Here is a 20385-nt window from a genome sequence, read left to right as displayed (position 1 = left end):
CATCTTTTCCTAATTGAATACCCTTTATTTCTTTCTTTTGCCTGATTGCCCTGGCCAGAATTTCCAACACTATGTTGAGTAGGAGTGGTGAGAGAGGGCATGCCTGTCTTGTGCCAGTTTTCAAAGGGAATGCTTCCAGTTTTTGCCCATTCAGTATGATATTGGCTGTGTGTTTGTCATAAATAGCTCTTACTATTTTGAGATAACGTCCCATCAATATCAAGTTTATTGGAGTTTTTAACATGAAGGGCTGTTGAATTTTGTCAAAGGCCTTTTCTGCATCTATTGAGATAATCATGTGGTTTTTGTCTTTGGTTCTGTTTATATGATGGATTACGTTTATTGATTTGTGTATGTTGAACCAGCGTTGCAACCCAGGGATGAAGCCAACTTGATAATGGTGGATAAGCTTTTTGATGTGCTGCTGGATTCGGTTTGCCAGTATTTTAATGAGGATTTTTGCACCGATGTTCCTCAGGGATACTGGTCTAAAATTCTCTTTTTTGTTGTGTCTCTGCCTGGCTTTGGTATCAGGATGATGCTGGCCTCATAAAATGAGTTAGGGAGGATTCCCTCGTTTTCTATTGCTTGGAATAGTTTCAGAAGGAATGGTACCAGCTCCTCTTTGTACCTCTAGTAGAATTCGGCTATTAATCCATCTGGTCCCGGACTTTTTTTGGTTGGTAAGCTATTAATTATTGCCTCAATTTCAGAGCCTGTTATTGGTCTATTCAGGGGTTCAACTTCTTCCTGGTTTAGTCTTGGGAGGGTGTATGTGGAAAATGACTAAGTTTGTGCTGACATAAACAAAGCAAATTTCTTCCATATGTTTGTTTAAAAAAAATAACTTTCTTGCAAAGAAATGCCAGGTTTATACGGCTTTAATGCTAAATTCTTACAAATAATTCAAGAACAAATAATACTGGATTTACACAAACTATTCCAGACAATTAAAAAAGAAGAGACATGTCTGAACTCACTTTTTAAGATTGGCAAAACATTGATACCAAAATATGACAGTACAAGTAAGGAAATTTATAGTCTAGAATCTCTCTTGAACATAGATGTAAAAATCGTAACAAAATATTGATAAATTGGCAGGGTGTAGTGGCTTATGCTTGTAATCCCAGCACTTTGGGAAGTCAAAAGTGAGAGGATTACTTGAGCCCATGAGTTTGAGACCAGCCTGGGCAACATAGTGAGATCCTGTCTCTAAAAAATGTGTTTACATTGGTGGCATGCATCTGTAGGCCTAGCTACTCAGGAGGCTGATGTGGGAGGATCAGTTGAGCCCAGGAGTATGAGGTTACAGTGAGCTATGATCACACCACTGCACTCCAGCCTGGGTGACAAAGCAAGACCCTGTCTCAAAACAAAACAAAACAAAAATCAATAAATGGGATTCAGGAATATAAAAAAATAATAATATACCATAACAAAGAAGAATGTACTCCAGGAATAAAAGGTTGATTTAACATTTAAAAATTCTGTCATTATAATTCACCACATTAACAGAATAATATTGGAAGAAGAGGCAGAATAAAATCATCTTAATAGGTGAAGAAAATATATTTGATAAAACTGAACATGCATTGATGATTTTAGAAAAAAATCCTCAACAAAGGAGAAATTGAATAAAACATCCTTAATCTCAAAGGGTTATCTAGTAATAAAACCCCGTAGCTGTGTCATTATCAATGGTTAACGTTTTCTCCCCAAAGTCAAGAATAAGATGGGGATCTTTACTATCACAGCTGTTATTCTTCATTATGCTGTAGGCCCAAGAGAGTTCTACAAGACAAGAAAGAGAAATAGAAGGTATAAAGATCAAAAACAAAAAGTAAAACTGTCTTCATTTATGTATTACATGATTGTGAAGACAGAAAATCTGAAACTATACAAACTATTAGAATTAATTTAGCAAGCTCTCTGGATACGAAGTCAGCACATGAAAACCAAGTATATTTCTATATACTATCAAGAAATGATCAGAAAATGAAATATTCTAAAATGTAATTTATAGTAACATTAAAAAATCAAATATTTAGGAACAAATTTAAGAAGAGTTCCACAAGGCTAATAGTGAAAACTACAAAATATTCCTGAGAGAAATTAAAAGTGACATAAATAAATGAAGAGCTATATCATGTGCATGAATCAAAAGCCTCAAAATTGATAAGATGTCAATTTCCCCCAATTTGATAAGTAGATTCAATGCAAACCCAACCTATAAAAACCCACATAAAATATTTGGTCAACATCAACAGGATAAATCTTAAATTATATGGAAATGCAAAGAACCTAAAATAGCCAAGAATAATCTTTAAGAAGAATAAAGTTGAAAACTTTACTATCAGAGTTCGAGACTAACTATAAAGCGGCAGTAATTAAGACAAGGTGGTATTGGTGCAAGGAGAGGCAAATAGGCCAATGTAACAAAACGAGTCCAGAAATACCCTCTACATATACATCATTTAGTTTATAACAAAGGTGTTACTACAATTCAATGGGGAAATGATAGTGTTTTTATTAAATGGTACTTCAACAACTGTATATCCATATGGGAAAGAAAATAAACTCTAACTCACAACAAATCCAAAACTTAATTCAAGGTGGATCATATTCTCTAATGTGAAATCTGAAACAGAAAGCTTTAGAAGAAAACAGAATAACTTCACAACTTTGGGGTAGGCAATGATTTCTTAAACATGACAGAAAAAGCTCTAACCTTAAGAGACAAAATTGATAAATTTGACTTCATTAAAATTGAGAACCTCTATTATCAAAATACATTAGCAGGAAATTGAATAGGCAATTACAAAGTAGGAGAATATATTTGCAATACTTACATCTGTTAAAGGATTATATACATAAATAACTCTACGGATCAATAAGAAAGCTTTTTAAATGGGCAAAACACTTGAACAGGCACTCTTCAGAAAAGAAAGATAAACAAACATCTACCTTATGATGCAGCAATTCTGTTCCTAATTATATACCCCCTAAAATAACATATGAAGTACATATGTCTGTAAAAACTTTTACAAGAATATTTAAAGCAGCTTTATACTTAATAACCAAAACTTGGCAACAACCTAAACATCCACTAGCAGGTGAATGTATAAACAAATTGTTATTTATTCATACAATGGAATATAACACAACAATAAAAAAATAAACTACCACTGATATACAGAACATAGATAAATCTCCAAAATATTATGGTGAGCAAAAGAAGAGAGACATAAGAGTACAAACTGTATGATTGCATTTATGTGAAGCTCAAGACCCAGCAACTAACCTATTTGATAGAAGTCAGAATATTTATCTCTGGAAAGTAGAGTATTGACTGGGAGTTACTACAAGAGAGCTTCCTTGGAGGCTAAAAAATGTTCTGTATCTTGATATGATTGGTGGTTACAAAAGTGTATGCATTTGTAAAAATACATACATACTTAAGATTTATTTATTTTACTGTGTGTAAATTAAACTCGAATTTTAAGAGTATAGACTGGCAGTTTACATACTATATATATATATATATATATATATTTTTTTTTTTTTTTTTTTTTTTTTCTAGACAGAGTCTCACTCTGTCACCCAGGCTGGAGTACAGTGGCACGATCTCGGCTCACTGCAAGCTACGCCTCCCGGGTTCACACCATTCTCCTGCCTCAGCCTCCCAAGTAGCTGGGACCACAGGCGCCCGCTACCACGCCCGTCTAAGTTTTTGTATTTTTTTTTTAGTAGAGATGGGGTTTCACCAAGTTAGCGAGCATGGTCTCAATCTCCTGACCTTGTGATCCGCCCGCCTCGGCTTCCCAGAGTGCTGGGATTACAGGTGTGAGCCACCGCGTCTGGCCCAGTTTACATACTATTTGGCACATTCCATGCATAGGCTTTGTGCAGCATGCTCTTTGGTATCAGGATATTCAAAATGTAAACCTTCTTAATCCTATCTAGGGACAAAATATAGCATAGTGGCTAAGAGTTTGGGTCTAAGAGTCAATTATTCTTAACAAAAATTTGTTGAGCTCCTTATTATGTGCCAGGCTCTGGTCTGGGTAGTGTGGTAATAAGCAGCGAACACAACTAAGAGCTTGTCCTAACAGAGATCATAGTCTAGGAGGAGATACAGACAATACAAATATAAATAATATAATAATGTTACAAAGAAAAATAAGGCAGGACAATTGGATGCACAGTGAGGTGTCTGTTTCAGATGGATTAATGTAGCTTCTCTAAGATTACATTTGAGCAGAGACCTGAATGACGTGAAGAAGCCAGCCATGAGAATCTTTAGTGGAAAACTAAACCCTAGGCCTTTAATTTGGCTATTCTGGAAACCCTTAGCAGGCTATTCGATTTCTCTGTGTCTCTGTTTCACCATCCATAAAATGTTTATTATTTCCAGATTGTATTAAGGATTAAGTGAGATATATGTAAAGTGCCAACACAGTATCTGACATATCATAAGGATACAATATATAATTATTGTGTAAATCATGGAATAAGATGCAAACAGAATGCATCAGTGTTACAGGGTAGGAGCTTTTGCTTATTCTTTTTTTTTGTTCTTTTTTTTTTTTTTTTTTTTTTGAGATGGAGTCTCACCATGTTGCCCAGGCTGGAGTGCAGTGGCACAAACTTGGCTCACTGCAACCTTCATCTCCTGGGTTCAAGCCATTCCCCTGCCTCAGCCTCCCGAGTAGCTGAGATTACAGGCACCTGCCATCACAGCCTGCTAATTTTTGTATTTTTAGTAGAGACTGGGTTTCACCATGTTGGCCAGGTTGGTCTCAGACTCCTGACCTCACATGATCCACCCGCCTCGGCCTCCCAAAGTGCTGAGATTACAGGCATGAGCCCCCGTGCCTGGACACTTTTGCTTATTCTTCTGTATAAATAGTGTAAGTGTTCCATAAGCATCTGAGGTTCAGTGTATTTAATGTAATACCAGTTTTGCAATGCATCAATTTCAATACACCTCTAGCACAGAAAAGGACAAGAAAATGGGGAAGCTAAAGAGCAAGGACTGGCTAAGGAAAACTGAGTATTCTGAGGGATAGAATCATAGTTGTTATGGAAATATTGCATTTCCCCAATATTTCTTGAATCATCGTTAAGTAAAAGAGCTTCCTAAATATGCAAGTGTTTGGGAACGTCCTCAGGATCCTTGTCCTCCATTCTATACATAAAGCACCATCTGGTGGTGAAAGAAGATGACTATACTTCTAGGTCACCAAGATGTGTTTTCTGTTTTCTGAGCTTTCAGAGAGCTTTTAAAATCATGTTAGAGGAAAAAAGCCACGCTGACTTGCATAGAGATGTACCTATTGCCAAAGAACAGTTTTTCTCGAGTGAATGTTTCCTGCTTTCTTGCTCACTTCCATTTTCTACCACCCTTCTCCCTGTTTCCTTCCATCCTTATTTCTCAATTTCTTTCTCCTACATTTCAACTGGCCCACTGAAAACACAGTTCTGGCCAGGCGCAGTGGCTCATGCCTGTAATCCCAGCACTTCGGGAGGCTGAGGCAGGTGGATAACTTGAAGTCAGGAGTTTGAGACCAGCCTGGCCAGCATGGTGAAACCCTGTCTCTACTAAAACTACAAAAATTAGCCTGGCGTGGTGGCGTGTGCCTGTAGTCCCAGCTACTTGGGAGGCTAAGGCAGGAGAATAGCTTGAACCCAGGAGGCGGAGGTTGTGGTGAGCCGAGATCGTGCCATTGCACTCCAGCCTGGGTGACAGAGCTAGATTCCACCTCAAAAGAAAAAAACAGTTCTGGTTGGAATTTGTTTTGTTTTGGCTCCCTTAGAGACTCCACATTTCCTTTTGGAATTCACAGATCTACATTGTGTGTAATCTTAGTGGGGCTGCCATTCCTGGTAACTACATTCCATTACCAAAGCCGAAGGAAACAGATCCTTGCCCTCCTTGACTCTGCAGGACCAGGGGCCAGGTATGTGACCCAATATCAGTCATCAGATGCTCTTTCTGGGGCTCAGACTGTTGAGCTGTTGACAGGCAGACAGCAGGAAAATGTGGAAGTTATTTCCACAGGGATGGTATGCACTTTTCACTATCTTGCTTTAAGAAAATTGCCTGGGTTCCTAATGGCCAATCCCCCAGATCCCTCTTGATTCCTGCCCATTTCCAGGTCTGATTGTCCTAGCTCCCATCACTCTGAGCATCCCAACAGTCTTCCAATAATTTCCTTCTGCTTCAGTTAGTCCAAATCAATATCTGTGGCCTTGTCTGCTTATAAGTTTATAAAACCACTAAATATCCAACTAGTGTGGTGGCATAAAAGGAGACTATCCACCCTTCCACCCCATTATCAGAGAATAAACTTGAGGATTAAAGAGAAACATTTAAATCCTAGCTTTAGTTAATCAGGTTGCTTAAGTAGAGCCATGTGCCGTTAATGTGAGGGTCCTTTGAAATGGAAACCAGAAAAAGGAAAGGACAAATGTCAATAGGAAGATTAGATGTTTCTAATGTAGATTAGATTGCAGAGTGATGGAATGAAAATTAATCCTCAATTAATCCTCATAATGGCACATTGATTTGTGATACTTTAGGGGGAAACCAGCGGCAGCTGGAAAGCACTCAGTGGACTCCCCCTGTTCTTCAGTCTTTACAGAATCGCTCTCCCTGAAGAGACAAATGGAGACAAAAAAGCAGAAAGAATACATGTGTACATCCAGTGGGTATATTAAGCAAGAAAATCTATGAAATGCAAAAGAAACTAGGGGCTGAAACTTTATTCGGAGGGCTAAAGGGTGGCTTGTGTAAAAGAAACAGAGAATTGCTCCTGAGATAGCCTGTCATCTGATGGCTTATGAGGTGAGGTTCTGCCCTCCTCTTGCTTAGAGTTGGGGAGAGACTAGACCAAAAGCTGAATGCCTGATCTCTGCCTATGGACTCCAAGTGACTCAGGAACGTTCACTTGACTCTTTAGTAAAGAACAGCTTGAAGCTCTATAAAGGTCTAGTTTGTACACAGAGAAAACAACCTATTTGGATCAGGGAAGCAGAACCCCACTCCATATGGCTGCTGACTGGCCTCCCCCTCACTGTGGCTCACTATAGAGGAGAAGTGTCAGTAGCTGGAGAGATTGTAAGGCTGATTCCCTTTCTGACTCCCTGGGCTATCCCTTTCTCAGAAATACAGAGACACTGTCAACGAAAGAGTTGACACTAGAAAATAAGTAGGGCATACCCAAGGGCATACTCAGTCACTGTGTCAGAGGCGTTTGAACCAGAGTGACTCCATTTTGAGTGAGGGCTAGGAAAATAAGACTGGGACTTGCTGGGCTGCATTCTCAGAAAATGAGGCATTCCTAGCCTCTAAATGTTTACGGTTAAGGGAACAAATTAATAATGTTTCCTAAACAGACCCAGACTTGGGAGTGTCCAGATATCCTGATATCTGGAGAACAAAGGCATTCCTGATTTTGCTTTAAAGATAATAGTATCAATTCTTGCAAAATGTAGTAATTAAGAAAATTAATCCTTTATCACAAACCCTTGTAGCAGAGCACATCTCCCCACATATACAAGCGTTGTACCTAGGGTGGACGCGTTCCTCTTCTGACTTTCAGGAACGTCCTACTCTTATTAGTGGAGTAGCTGTTCTTTCACCACTTTACTTTCTTAATAAACTTGCTTTTACTTGGCACTGTGGACTCGCCCTGAATTCTTTCTTGTACGAGATCCAAGAACCCTCTCTTGGGGTCTGGATTGGGACCCCTCTCCTGTAACAACTGGTCCTCACTTCAATGCTTTATTGGACTGCTTTTGTTATTTGAGGCTTGAGGGTGTTAGCAAAAAAAAAGTCCAACTCTGTAAAATATTTGACGTGGTTTATTCTAAGCCAAATATGAGTGTCATGGCCTGTGACACAGCCTCAGGAGGTCCTGAGAACATGTGCCCAAGGTGGTTGGATTATAGCTTGGTTTTATACATTTTAGAGAGACAGAAGTTACAGGCAAAGACATAAATCAATACATGTAAGGTATAAAAGGCAGGATATCTTGAAGCAGAGAGTGGGGGATGTGGGTGGAGGAGTTCTTCCAGGTCATAGATGCATTCAAAGATTTTCTGATTGACGGTTAAAAGGATTAAGCTTTGCTTGAGAAATGGAAGTCGACATAAAGAAATGCTTAAGATAAGGGGGGTTGTGGAAGCCAAGGTTCTTTTTATTTTATTTATTTATTTATTTATTTTGAGACAAAGTCTCTCTCTGTTGCCCAAGCTGGCGTGCAGTGGTGCAATCTCGGCTCACTGTAACCGCCGCCTCCCAGGTTCAAGCGATTCTCCTGCCTCAGCCTCCCAAGTAGCTGGAACTACAGGCACACACCACCATGCCTGGCTAATTTTTGTATTTTTTAGTAGAGACAGGGTTTCACTATGTTGGCCAGGCTGGTCTTGAGCTCCTGACCTCGTGATCAGCCTGCTTTGGCCTCCCAAAGTGCTGGGATTACAAGCACGAGCTACCTCACCAACTGGAAGCCAAGGTTCTTGTTATGTAGATGAAGCCTGTAAGTAACAGGCTTCTGGGAGAATAGATAATAAATGTCTGTCAGACCTTAAAAGGTATTAAATCTCCCCTGGATTAGGAAAAGACTTGTAAAGAGAAGGGGATTCTCTAAAGAATGCAAATTTCCCCCACAGGAGACAGCTTTGCAGGGCCATTCCAAAATATGTCAAAGAAATATATTTTGGGATAAAATACTTTGATTTCCTTTAGGGCCGCTGTCATGTGATGTTATACCAGAGTCAGGCTGGAGTTGGGTATCTTATTACTAACAACAGTCTGTTTTATCAGTCTTATGATTTCTGTTTTAATGTTAATGCTGGTCAGTTGTGCCTTAACTCCAAAGGGAGGAGGGCATAACAAAGCATGTCTGGCCTCAACCTCCACTTCCCATCATGGCCTTAACAAGTTTTTTATTTGGGATCCCCTTGGCCAAAAGGAGTCCATTCAGTAAGCTGAGTGGCTTAGAATTTTATTTTTGGTTTACAAGGGTATTGTTACAGGAAAGGGGTCTGGATCCAGACCCCAAGAGAGGGTTCTTGGATCTCCCACAAGAAAGAATTCAAGGCGAGCCCATAAAGTAAAAGCAAGTTTATGAGGAAAGTAAAGGAATAAAAGAATCGCTGCTTCACAGACAGAGCAGCCGTGAGGGCTGCTGGTTGCCCATTTTTATGGTTATTTCTTGATGATATGCTAAACAAGGGGTGGATTATCCATGCCTCCCGTTTTTAGACCATATATGGTAACTTCCTGATGTTGCCATGGCATGACATTGTCATGGTACTGGTGGGATTGCAGCAGTGAGGACAACCAGAGGTGACTCTCATTGCCATCTTGGTTTTGGTGGGTTTTAGCCAGCTTCTTTAGTGCAACCTATTTTATCAGCAAGGTCTTTATGACCTGTATCTTGTGCTGACCTCCTATCTCATCCTGGGACTAAGAATGCCTTAACCATCTGGGAATGCAGCCCCACTTTGCCTAGTTCCTATTTAAGATGGAGTTGCTGTGATTCACATGCCTCTGACAGCATCAAACATTTGTTGGGACTGAACCTCAGTGCTCAATTAGGTATTTGATGAAATTCTTGAAAACAGGAGATTAAAGAAAAAACCTGCAGAACTAAAACTGGTAATGGATTCTCTGGGTCAGGCTCTAACAAAATAATCAGTTGTGGCCAGGCACAGTGGCTCATGCCTGTAATCCCAGCACTTTGGGAGGCTGAGGCGAGTGGATCACTTGAGGTCAGGAATTTGAGACCAGCCTGGCCAACATGTTGAAACCCTGTCTCTACTAATACTACAAAAATTAGTTGGGCGTGGTAGCACACACCTGTAATCCCAGCTACTTGGGAGGCTGAGGCAGGAGAATCCCTTGAACCTGGGAGGCGGAAGTTGCAGTGAGCTGAGATTGCATCACTGCACTCCAGCCTGGACAAGAGAGCAAGACCGCATCTCAAAAACAAACAAATAATCAGTTGTGACAAAATAGTCAGTTGTCATTTGGGCTTGTCATTATTGAGAATAATCATTATCACATAAGCAAACCATTTTGTTACAGTGACGAATCCATACAGGTCTGCAGCAACCTCAGCTCTTGCCTCCTCAGAAGAAAGAATTTGACTGAGGGGCATGAAGTAGAAGGAGAAACCAAGGCAAGTTTTAGAGCAGGAGTGGAAGCTTATTACAAAGCTTTAGAGCAAGAACAAAAGAAAGGAAAGTACACTTGGCAGAGGGCCAAATGGGCAACTTGAAGGAAGGACCTTTTGACTTGGGGTTTTATATGCTGGCATACTTTCAGGGTCTTGCATCCCCTCTCCCCTGATTCTTCCCTTGGGGTGGGTTGCCTGCATACACAGTGGCCTGCCAGCACTTGGGAGGTGAGCATGCGCAGTGTGCATATTGGAGCTGTAGGCATGCTCACCTGAGGCTTTCTTCCCTTTACTGGTGGAATGCCCCCAGAAGGTCATATACCAGTTAAACCCCGCCATTTCACCTCTCATTGCACATACTTGAGCCCATTTGCCCAACTCCTGAGACGCTACTGGGAAGCTACTGATCACCATCTTCAGTTTTTTTCTATCTATAGGGAGACTGACTTTCCCTGGTGCTGGCTGTGACCAATTATTATTTCAGAGAGAGTTAATAACCCCTTGACCATCAGCTCGTGGTTGCCTGACATACTTGGTCAGGCGACGCCCTCTCCTGACCTGCTCATGCCTGACTAGCCACCTACTGTAACAATTTGACTGAGAAACTCACAAAAGCACAGGCATAAAACAGTAATTAATGGCAGTTAAAAATTATAAAATGCTATTTTACTTTTAAATGTACACATAATTGTACTTCACAATTCAAATGCTAAAAAGGTTTTTGAATTTTTGTGAAATAAATGTAAAAGCCAATAAAAATAATCAAAGGCCTTCCAAGTTCTCTAAGAAAAACATCAATTAAAAAATAGCATAATTACTTCATAAAGTGATTTTAATTTTATTTGTGTATCTTATGTGTTGTAGCATGTGTCAGAAATTCCTTCCCTTTTAAGATTGAAGGATAATTTCATTGTATGTATATACTACATTTTGTTTATTCATTCATCTGTCAATGGATGCAAAGCTACTTTTACATGACTGAAAAAACCTGATAAAAGCCCAATGGTCCAGTTGTTTCACCACAAAGGTCCTTCTTTCCTTTTCTTTTTTTTTTAACAGACTATTTTTAAGAGCAGTTTTAGGTTCACAGCAAAACTGAGCAGAAAGAAGGCGGGGATGGTTAACGAGTACAAAAAACAGGGAAAGAATGAATAAGAAAGATCTGTATTTGATAGCAAAACAGGGTAACTACTGTCAACAATTTATTGTATATTTTAAAATATCTGAAAGAGTGAAATTGGAATGTTCCTAACACAAAGAAATGACAAATGCTTGAGGAGATGGTAAAAAAATTTTGGAGGCTTAATATAAAATGGTAGTTCAGGGTTGCTTTTTTTTTAGACAGGTTTTTGCTCTGGCACTCAGGATGGAGCACAGTGTTGCGAATATGGCTCACTGCAGCCTCAACCTCCTGGGCTCAGGCAATCCTCCTATCTCAGCCTCCCAGGTAGCTAGGACCAGAGGCACATGCCACCATGCCTGGCTAATTATTTTATTTTTTGTAGAGACAGGGTCTCACCACGTTGGTCTCGAACTCCTGGGCTCAAATGATCCTCTTGCCTCTGCCTCCCGAAGTGTTGGGATTACAGGTATGAGCCACTGTGACCAGCCAGGGTTGCATTTTTATTTTTGACCATAAATATTCTTTCATTTAAAAATAATTTTTCAGGCTGGGCGCAGTGGCTCACACTTGTAATCCCAGCACTTTGGGAGGCCAAGGCGGGCGGATCACGAGGTCAGGAGATCGAGACTATCCTGGCTAATGCAGTGAAACCCCGTCTCTACTAAAAATACAAAAAAAATTAGCTGGGCGTGGTGGCGGGCGCCTGTGGTCCCAGCTACTGGGGAGGCTGAGGCAGGAGAATGGCGTGAACCCGGGAGGTGGAGCTTGCAGTGAGCCGAGATCATGCCACTGCACTCCAGCCTGGGTGACAGAGCGAGACTCTGTCTCTAAATAAATAAATAGTAATTTTTCACTGTTAAAGTAAAATTTATCTACTCATAATTTGACTACTTTTAGGTCCTAGTTTTTCATAGAATGAGTTAGGAAGGAAGGACTCCCTCTCCTATCTTCTGAAAGATATTGTAGAGAATTGGAAAAATTTCTTCCTTAAATGTTTGGTAGAATTCACCAGCAAACCTATCTTGGCCTAATGCTTTCTGTTTGGGAAGATTAACTATTGATGCCATTTCTTTAGTAGATATAGTCCTATTCAGATTGTCTATTCTTCCTTTTAAATTTCTCCCTAGTGACCCTCGGCTTTTGAAGGATTTTTGTCTCCACTGTCTTTTTCATTTTTTCCCAAACTCCAAGTACCCAAGCCACAAGAAAATAAAATTCCAAAGAAGATGAGGCCGAGGCAGGGGGATCAGGAGTTCGAGACCAGCCTGGCCAACATGGTGAAACCCCGTTTCTACTAAAAATACAAAAATTAGCTGGGTGTGGTGACTCATGCCTATAATCTCAGCTACTCAGGAGGCTGAGGCACGAGAATTGCTTGAACCCAGGAGGTGGAGGTTGCAGTGAGCCAAGATCGTGCCACTGCACTCCAGCCTGGGCAACAGAGTGAGACTCCATCTCAAAAAATAAAATAAAATTCCAAACAAGAAACAAATGCTTTGTTATACTATGCAACCCTATTGTTTATGCAGTTCTCTTTAGGCTTTTAGAAATATAATACATACCTAGTGTACAAATAGTTATCAGACATTTTATCATTCAAAAGCAGCCCCAAAGGAATATGACAATTTTAATTGATCTTTGATGCTGGTATGTGGTGGGTTACTTGGCCAGTGAGTGACCCTGGCTGATATCAAATATGATATACTTCAACAATTTGATTTCCAATACTTATTGAGCACTAAGAATGTATCAGGCATTATTCTAAAAGTTTTATGTAAATTTATTCCTTATAACAAACTTCAAAGATATATACTGTGGTCAATTCATTTTACAGATGAAGAAACTATGACACAGAGAGGCGAAGTAACTTGATAAGATCAAAACAGTAAGTAAATGGTATAGCCAAATTTTGAACACAAGCTACCTGACTCTAGAGGCCATAACCTTATCCACTACACTATAATGCAATTTTGTGGTTCTCTATGCATCACTGAAGAAAAAACAGATGCTCATATAATTTTTTCTTATTTTGTTTCTTTGGAAAAATAAAGCCAATTGGCTAATGCTATTGAGATCTAAGAAAACTTCTGTTCTTGCTTAGAAATGTTAGTTCTTTTATCCATTAAACACACACAAAAAAAGCTGAATTTAGTGATGTCTCATATTATCTCATACATATCTGTCCACCACAGGCTCTAAATGGAAAAGGAGAAATAGCAGGTCATGAAACTGTTTTAATGAATGTTTAAGTCAGAAAATGTATCTAAATGACTTTTATGCCATATTTAAACTTAAATTTTTATATAGGTTTTAAGTGTTATCTCTTTTCCACAAATTATTATTACAAAAAGCTCAAGTTGTGTTTAACAAAATGGACTTATAACAAATGTCTTTTAAAAGATTCTAAATTTGTTAATTCTTAAGCTACAACCGTAAGGACTTCCTGTGTCAGCTTCATTTGTGATTTCCAGATCCTTAGTTAACTTTAAAGATATGAATATTCTTTCGTAAGTAACCTTGGAAAATTGGACAATTTTATGACATATGTGCTTTAATAACTGGTGTAGCTGTTAGCTACCAGGTTAAAAAGGATGTATAGATGGCTTTATGTTGATGTGAATACTTGTTTTGAAGATATTTTTTAAATGTGGATAGGTAATGGGATGTATATGCAAGGTAATGAATTTTATTTATCTAAGTAAAAAAGAATTATTTTACCTTAAGGAGAGTCTGGTTATGCTAGCCTAGAAGAGTATTTTTTTATTATTATACTTTAAGTTTTAGGGTACATGTGCACAACGTGCAGGTTTGTTACATATGTATACCTGTGCCATGTTGGTGTGCTGCACCCAGTAACTCGTCATTTAGCATTAGGTATATATCCTAATGCTATCCCTCCCCGCTCCCCTCACTCCACAACAGGCCCCAGTGTGTGATGTTCCCCTTCCTGTGTCCATGTGTTCTCATTTTTCAATTCCCACCTATGAGTGAGAATATGTGGTGTTTGGTTTTTTGTCCATGTGATAGTTTGCTGAGAATGCTGGTTTCCAGCTTCATCCACGTCCCTACAAAGGACATGAACTTATCATTTTTTATGGCTGCATAGTATTCCATGGTGTATATGTGCCACATTTTCTTAATCCAGTCTATCATTGTTGGACATATGGGTTGGTTCCAAGTCTTTGCTATTGTGAATAGTGCTGCAATAAACATACGTGTGCATGTGTCTTTATAGCAGCATGATTTATAATCCTTACAATGAACTCAAACAAATTTACAAGAAAAAAACAAACAACTCCATCAAAAAGTGGGTGAAGGATATGAACAGACACTTCTCAAAAGAAGACATTTACGCAGCCAAAAAACACATGAAAAAATGCTCATCATCACTGGCCATCAGAGAAATGCAAATCAAAACCACAATGAGATACCATTTCACACCAGTTAGAATGGAGATCATTTAAAAGTCAGGAAACAACAGGTGCTGGAGAGGATGTGGAGAAATAGGAACACTTTTACACTGTTGGTGGGACTGTAAACTAGTTCAACCATTGTGGAAGTCAGTGTGGCGATTCCTCAGGGATCTAGAACTAGAAATACCATTTGAAGAGTATTTTTTAAACTTAAGAGTATTCAGGCCAGGCGCGGTGGCTCACATCTGTAACCCCAGCACTTTGGGAAGCCGAGGTGGGTGGAGCGCTTGAGGTCAGGAGTTCAAGACCAGCCTGGCCAACATGGTGAAACCCCATCTCTACCAAAAATACAAAAATTAGCCAGGCATGGTGGCAGACACCTGAAATCCTAGCTACTCAGGAGGCTGAGGCAGGAGAATCACTTGAACTCAGGAGGGCTGAGATCACACCACTGCACTCCAGCCTGGGAGACAGAGTGAGATTTCATCTCAGAAAAAAAGTATTCAGAGAGTGTAGAAGTTCTGAGGAGTAAACTGTATTTGACAAGTTAGGGGTTAGAAAGGATCAATAAATGTGTCAAAATTTTTGACGAAGCTGGTTAAATGTGATGGATATATTCACAGGAAGAAAGGCTTATGAAGCCATTACTACATATTGTTAAATAGAAGACAAGTAACAAGAGTAAAACTATAATCTGGATTTTCTCTCTGATAAAACAGCAAAGCTATCTCTGGTGAGATAACAAAGATTTCTTCTATCACTGTAACATTCTATCACTAAGCATTTTGACATATTAAGTCATTTTTTAAAAAAGCTAAAATACTAATTTGGAAAGACTAAAATACCTAATAATCCTAGTCACATATTCTTTTATCTTTTATGTTTGTGCACCAAAATTAACTTGATATGGTTCAAATGTAGACTAACGGTTCAACAAATGATGTTGGGAAAACTGGATATTCACACGCAAAAGAATGTGCATATTCATTTACCATTCACAAAAATTAACCCAAGATGAATCAAAGACCTAAATGAAAGAGATAAAACTATAAAACTCTTAGAAGAAAACACAGGAGTCAGTCTTCACAACCTTGAATTAGGCAATCGTTTCTTAGATATAACACCAAGAACAGAAACAAGAAAAGAAAAACAAAGATAAACTGAATTACATCAAAATTAAAAACTTTTGTACTGCAAATGATATCAACAAGAAAGTGAAAAGATAACTCACAGAAGAAAATATTTGCAAATCCTATTTTTAAGAGACTTGTATCTATAATAAACTCCTAGCCAGGCACAGTGGCTCATGCCTATAATCCCAGCACTTCAGGGGGCTGAGGTGTGTGGATCCCTTGAGCACAGGAGTTCAAGACCAGCCTGGACAACAGAGTGAGACTAGATCTCTACAAAAAATACCAAAAAAAAAAGTTAGCTGGGCATGGTGGTGCGCACTTCTAGTCCCAGCTACTCGGGAAGCTGAAGTGAGAGTATCACTTGAGGCGGGAGGTCGAGGCTGTAGTGAACCGTGATCGCACCACTGCACTCCAGTCTAGGCAACAGAGGGAGATCCTGTCTCAAAAAATTGAAAAGAAAAAAGATAAAAAGAAATGAAGTACAGATACATGCTATGACATGGAATAATCTTGAAAACATTATGCTAAGTGAAGGAAGCTAGTCACAAAAGACCACTCTCTCTGATTCCATTTATATAAAATATCCAGAAAAGGCAAATCCAGACACAAAAAGATTAGTGGTGGCTTAGGCATACTAGAAGCTGGGAGATGGGGATTAACTACTAATGGATATGAGGCTCCTTTTGGAGGAATAAAAATTAGATTGTGATGACATTTGCACAAATCTGAGACTAAACTAAAAAGCATTCATTCATTCAATTGAGACAAGGTCTCTGCTGTTGCCCAGGCTGGTCTTGAATTCCTGGGCTCAAACAATTCTCTCACTTCAGGCTCCAGAGTAGCTGAGATTACAGCTGTGCACCACTGCACCTGGCTCTTTAAATGGGCTAACTGTAAATGGGTTAACTGTGTGGAATATGAATTATATCTCAATAAATCTTTTAAAAATTAAATTCTTTAATTTAAATTTTTTTTTTTTTTTTTTTTTTTTTTGAGACTGAGTCTCATTCTGTTACCCAGACTGGAGTGCAGTAGCACCATCTCGGCTCACTGCAGCCTCCACCTCCTGGGTTCAAGTGATTCTCCTGCCTCAGGTTCTGGAGTAGCTGGGATTACAAGCATGCACAACCATGCCCGGCTAATGTTTGTGTTTTTAGTAAAGATGGGCTTTCACCATGTTGGCCAGGCTGGTCTTGAACTCCTAGCCTCAAGTGATCCACCCACCTCGGCCTCCCAAAGTCCTGGGATTACAGGCGTGAGCCACCATGCCCAGCTACCTTTATATATTTTTGACTAATATTCATATCTTGTCTCCTCTGACAACTCTTTATAATTTTGGCCTTTCCCAAATTCAGGCACAGTAAGACTATGAAGATATCTTTTATGCCTGAACTCTTCAGGTTTCCTTCACATTATGGAAGAAAAGACAATAGGAAAAATTAGGTTTGTTTGGCACTCTACAAATTTTAATTAATCCCCAATCATTTTAAGAGGTTTTTTTTTTAAAAAAAAAAAAATCAAACTTAAAAGAAAAAAAGAAAACTTAACAAATCAAGAGATTAGCCTTCTCCTGTTAATTATGCCAGGTAAAATGTGTGTATAAAAATGTTTCAGTGTTTCATTTCAGGTAAAAAGAAACACGCTCATGTTCATGTAAAGACTAACACAGTAACTGTCTGCAAAAAGATATACTTTACGAGATTACAGACCAAGAGAATTATCACTGAATATTGTCCATAATATGTTGTACTCTCATAATCATTTTATAAATTGTATTGTTCCTCAATAGTGGATTCCACTCTTCTCTAATCTAGAAAAACATCATTGTCTGCAACATCCTCAACTATCAGCAAACTTAGTCTTCTGGAAGAGACATCAGGAAAAAACTGGCCTCAGTGAAAAATTAGCTTAGCAGATACTGTAACAACTAGCATGGCAGTAAACTCCAAGATGATGATCACTGGGTTTATGTTTCCCAACTAAATGACAAGTACCTTCTCCAGACAGCTAAACAACCACTCCATCAGGAGACCTTAAACCAATGATTCTTAGGAATCCTCCAGAAGCCAACATCTTTGGTGGAAGACTACTAATCAAGACCTTCAAATCAAACAAATGACAATACAAAGTAGACAGCATGGCAACAAGGAAGGCTACAAGGCAACAAGGAAGATTAATTTTCTGATACCTTTGCTACTTTCCCTCTTTTGCTTATTACAGTTTGGTACTCCCTAGAGATTGCCTAAAGGTTTCTCAGTATTCTCTCACATTTATCATTTTATACTTAATTCTTTATGGTGTTTTTTGGCCACCTTAAGAATTTTGAGCAGTTTTCTCAAACTATAGCTACTCCCTGAATCTTTCAAATTCCACCATAAAATATATATATATATATAGTTCCTTTAAATTCTTGAGGAGGCCAGTTAATTCCCACAGGTCCCTTTTGATATTTGAATTTTCTTCATATCATTAACCTCACTCTTCATTCTTGTAAAAACTGGATCTCTACCTTAATTAAACAAATATACTTCTGCTACAATCATTACAGCACCGTCAGCAGACAGAATCAAGCTCACCAAGGCAGGGGACAAATGTTGGAGCTATCCTCACTGCACCAGTCAGTTTTCTCCAGATTTTCCAGACTTCTCTGTAGGAACCATTTAACTCCTCTAAGAATATGCCCACCTCAAGGAAACAATTCTTGGCTCACTCCTGTTGTGATATTTATATTTCTACTATCTTCTGTAACCCAGCCAGCATTACTTATGTCAACACCAGGTTTTTACCTGCCTCCTGTACACAAACCTACCTTGCATATATAGAATAATTGTTAGATGTTCAGATATTTAAAGCCCTTTTCTTTCCAGCATATCACGTGTCTCCGAGAATAACCAGAAACTTCCAAAATAAGGCAGGTATAGGCTACTCAGGAAAGCTCCCAGAAGTGATGACTCCTTATGCATACTGTGCAAGATACTATTCTAGAAGTAAGAATAATACTAGAAAATGTGGCCCAAAATTTCACTCCCATCATCTGCTCTGGAAGCCCAAGAAACTAGTTTAAATTCACTACCACCCAAGATTATCATGAATAATCATATATTCTTTTGATTTCTTAGCAGACCAAGGAATAGTTTGTGTTTACTTAGTATTTCCTGTTGTATCACTACAAAAATCACTGGGAAGAGGCTACCTGACTGTAGAAGAGGCACAACTGAACTTCAGGATGTTTTTTCAGCTTGGGTTTGGCAATCTAGGTCCTAGATACAAGTTGTAGTACATGAATAATCATTTTGCTTCTGGAAATTGTATTGCAATTAGCTGATGTTTTCTGTGCAGAGTATTAAAGACTGTTGTGTAGCCATTGCCAAGTCTCATGATTCAACAATTGCTATGGTTTGAATATTTGTCCCTTCCAAAATTACGTTGAAATTTTAATCCCAATGTGGCAGTACTGAGAGGTGCGGCCTTTAAGAGGTGATTGGATCATGAGGGCTCTGCCCATAGGTTAAGTTATCACAGGAGGGGAACTGGTGGCTTTATAAGAAGAGGAAGAGTGACCTCAGCTGGCACAAAAGCATGCTCAGCCCCCTCACTGTGTGATACACTGCACTGCCTAAGGACTCTTCAGAGTCTCCCCACTAGCAAGAAGGCTCTCACCAGCTGCAGCCCCTTGGCCTTGGAATTCTCAGTCTCCATCACTGTAGGAAAAAAAAAAAAAATCCTTTTCTTTATCAATTACCAACCCAGCACTTTGGGAGGCTGAAGGAGGAGGATTGCTTGAGCCCAGGAGTTCAAGCCTAGTCTGGGCAACACAGTAAGACTGTGTCTCTGCAAAAACATCAAAAAAATTAGCTGGGTATGGGGGTGCACGTCTGCAGTCCCAGCTACATGGAAAGCTTGGGGCAGGATGAGCACTTGAGCCCAAGAGGTCATGGCTGGAATAAGCTGTGATCACGCCACTGCACTAAAGCCGGGACAACAAAGCAAAACTTCGTCTTTAAAAAAAAAAAAATTTAAGTCAATAAATTACCCAGTTTTGGGTATTGTTGTAATCAACAAAAAATGAACTACTAACCATCCATTAACAAGAAGAATCCTATATTCTACACATAAATGCCTACCAGTATTAAATAAAAGCTCACCAATATGGCAATTTTATTAAACTTATATGAATCTGCAGATATAAAAAGTGACAGCCAACCTGTATTAATTGGAAAAACTGACAATCTTAAGAAATAATCTCTGAAAATAATTTCTCCATATTTAAAAATGTATACTTCATATGTTTTTCAAGTCTCCCAAATTTTGAGATAGGTAATTGAAAAGTTAACTACTCCAGCAAACCATTGTTTCATTTCAATAAATGAATGATTACACATGCAATGGTACTTGGCACACTACTGTTTGGTATAGGTTTTATTTTTAAGTAAAAAAAATGAATCATAGCCAAAACAAAATGTCTTGCCTTTGAATGGTATTTTAAGCTTAAGGGGAAAAAAGTCTTTAATGATGAACATATTTTCATT

At 38.9% G+C, this 20385-nt stretch overlaps 1 long non-coding RNA gene across 1 annotated transcript in view; it reads left to right on the top strand.

Annotated features, from left to right (window-relative positions):
* LOC117974986 (uncharacterized) overlaps positions 1 to 20385 on the top strand; it is a 66106-nt gene that overhangs the window by 26446 nt on the left and 19275 nt on the right. Inside the window, exon 2 of the long non-coding RNA XR_004665191.3 lies at positions 13145 to 13195. This is a non-coding gene — a long non-coding RNA (uncharacterized LOC117974986). The remainder of the gene's footprint in view (positions 1 to 13144; positions 13196 to 20385) is intronic.

The sequence above is a fragment of the Pan paniscus genome, chromosome 9 (assembly GCF_029289425.2).
Source record: "Pan paniscus chromosome 9, NHGRI_mPanPan1-v2.0_pri, whole genome shotgun sequence".
NCBI lineage: Eukaryota > Metazoa > Chordata > Mammalia > Primates > Hominidae > Pan > Pan paniscus.
This window is presented reverse-complemented; position numbering and strand designations above follow the sequence as displayed.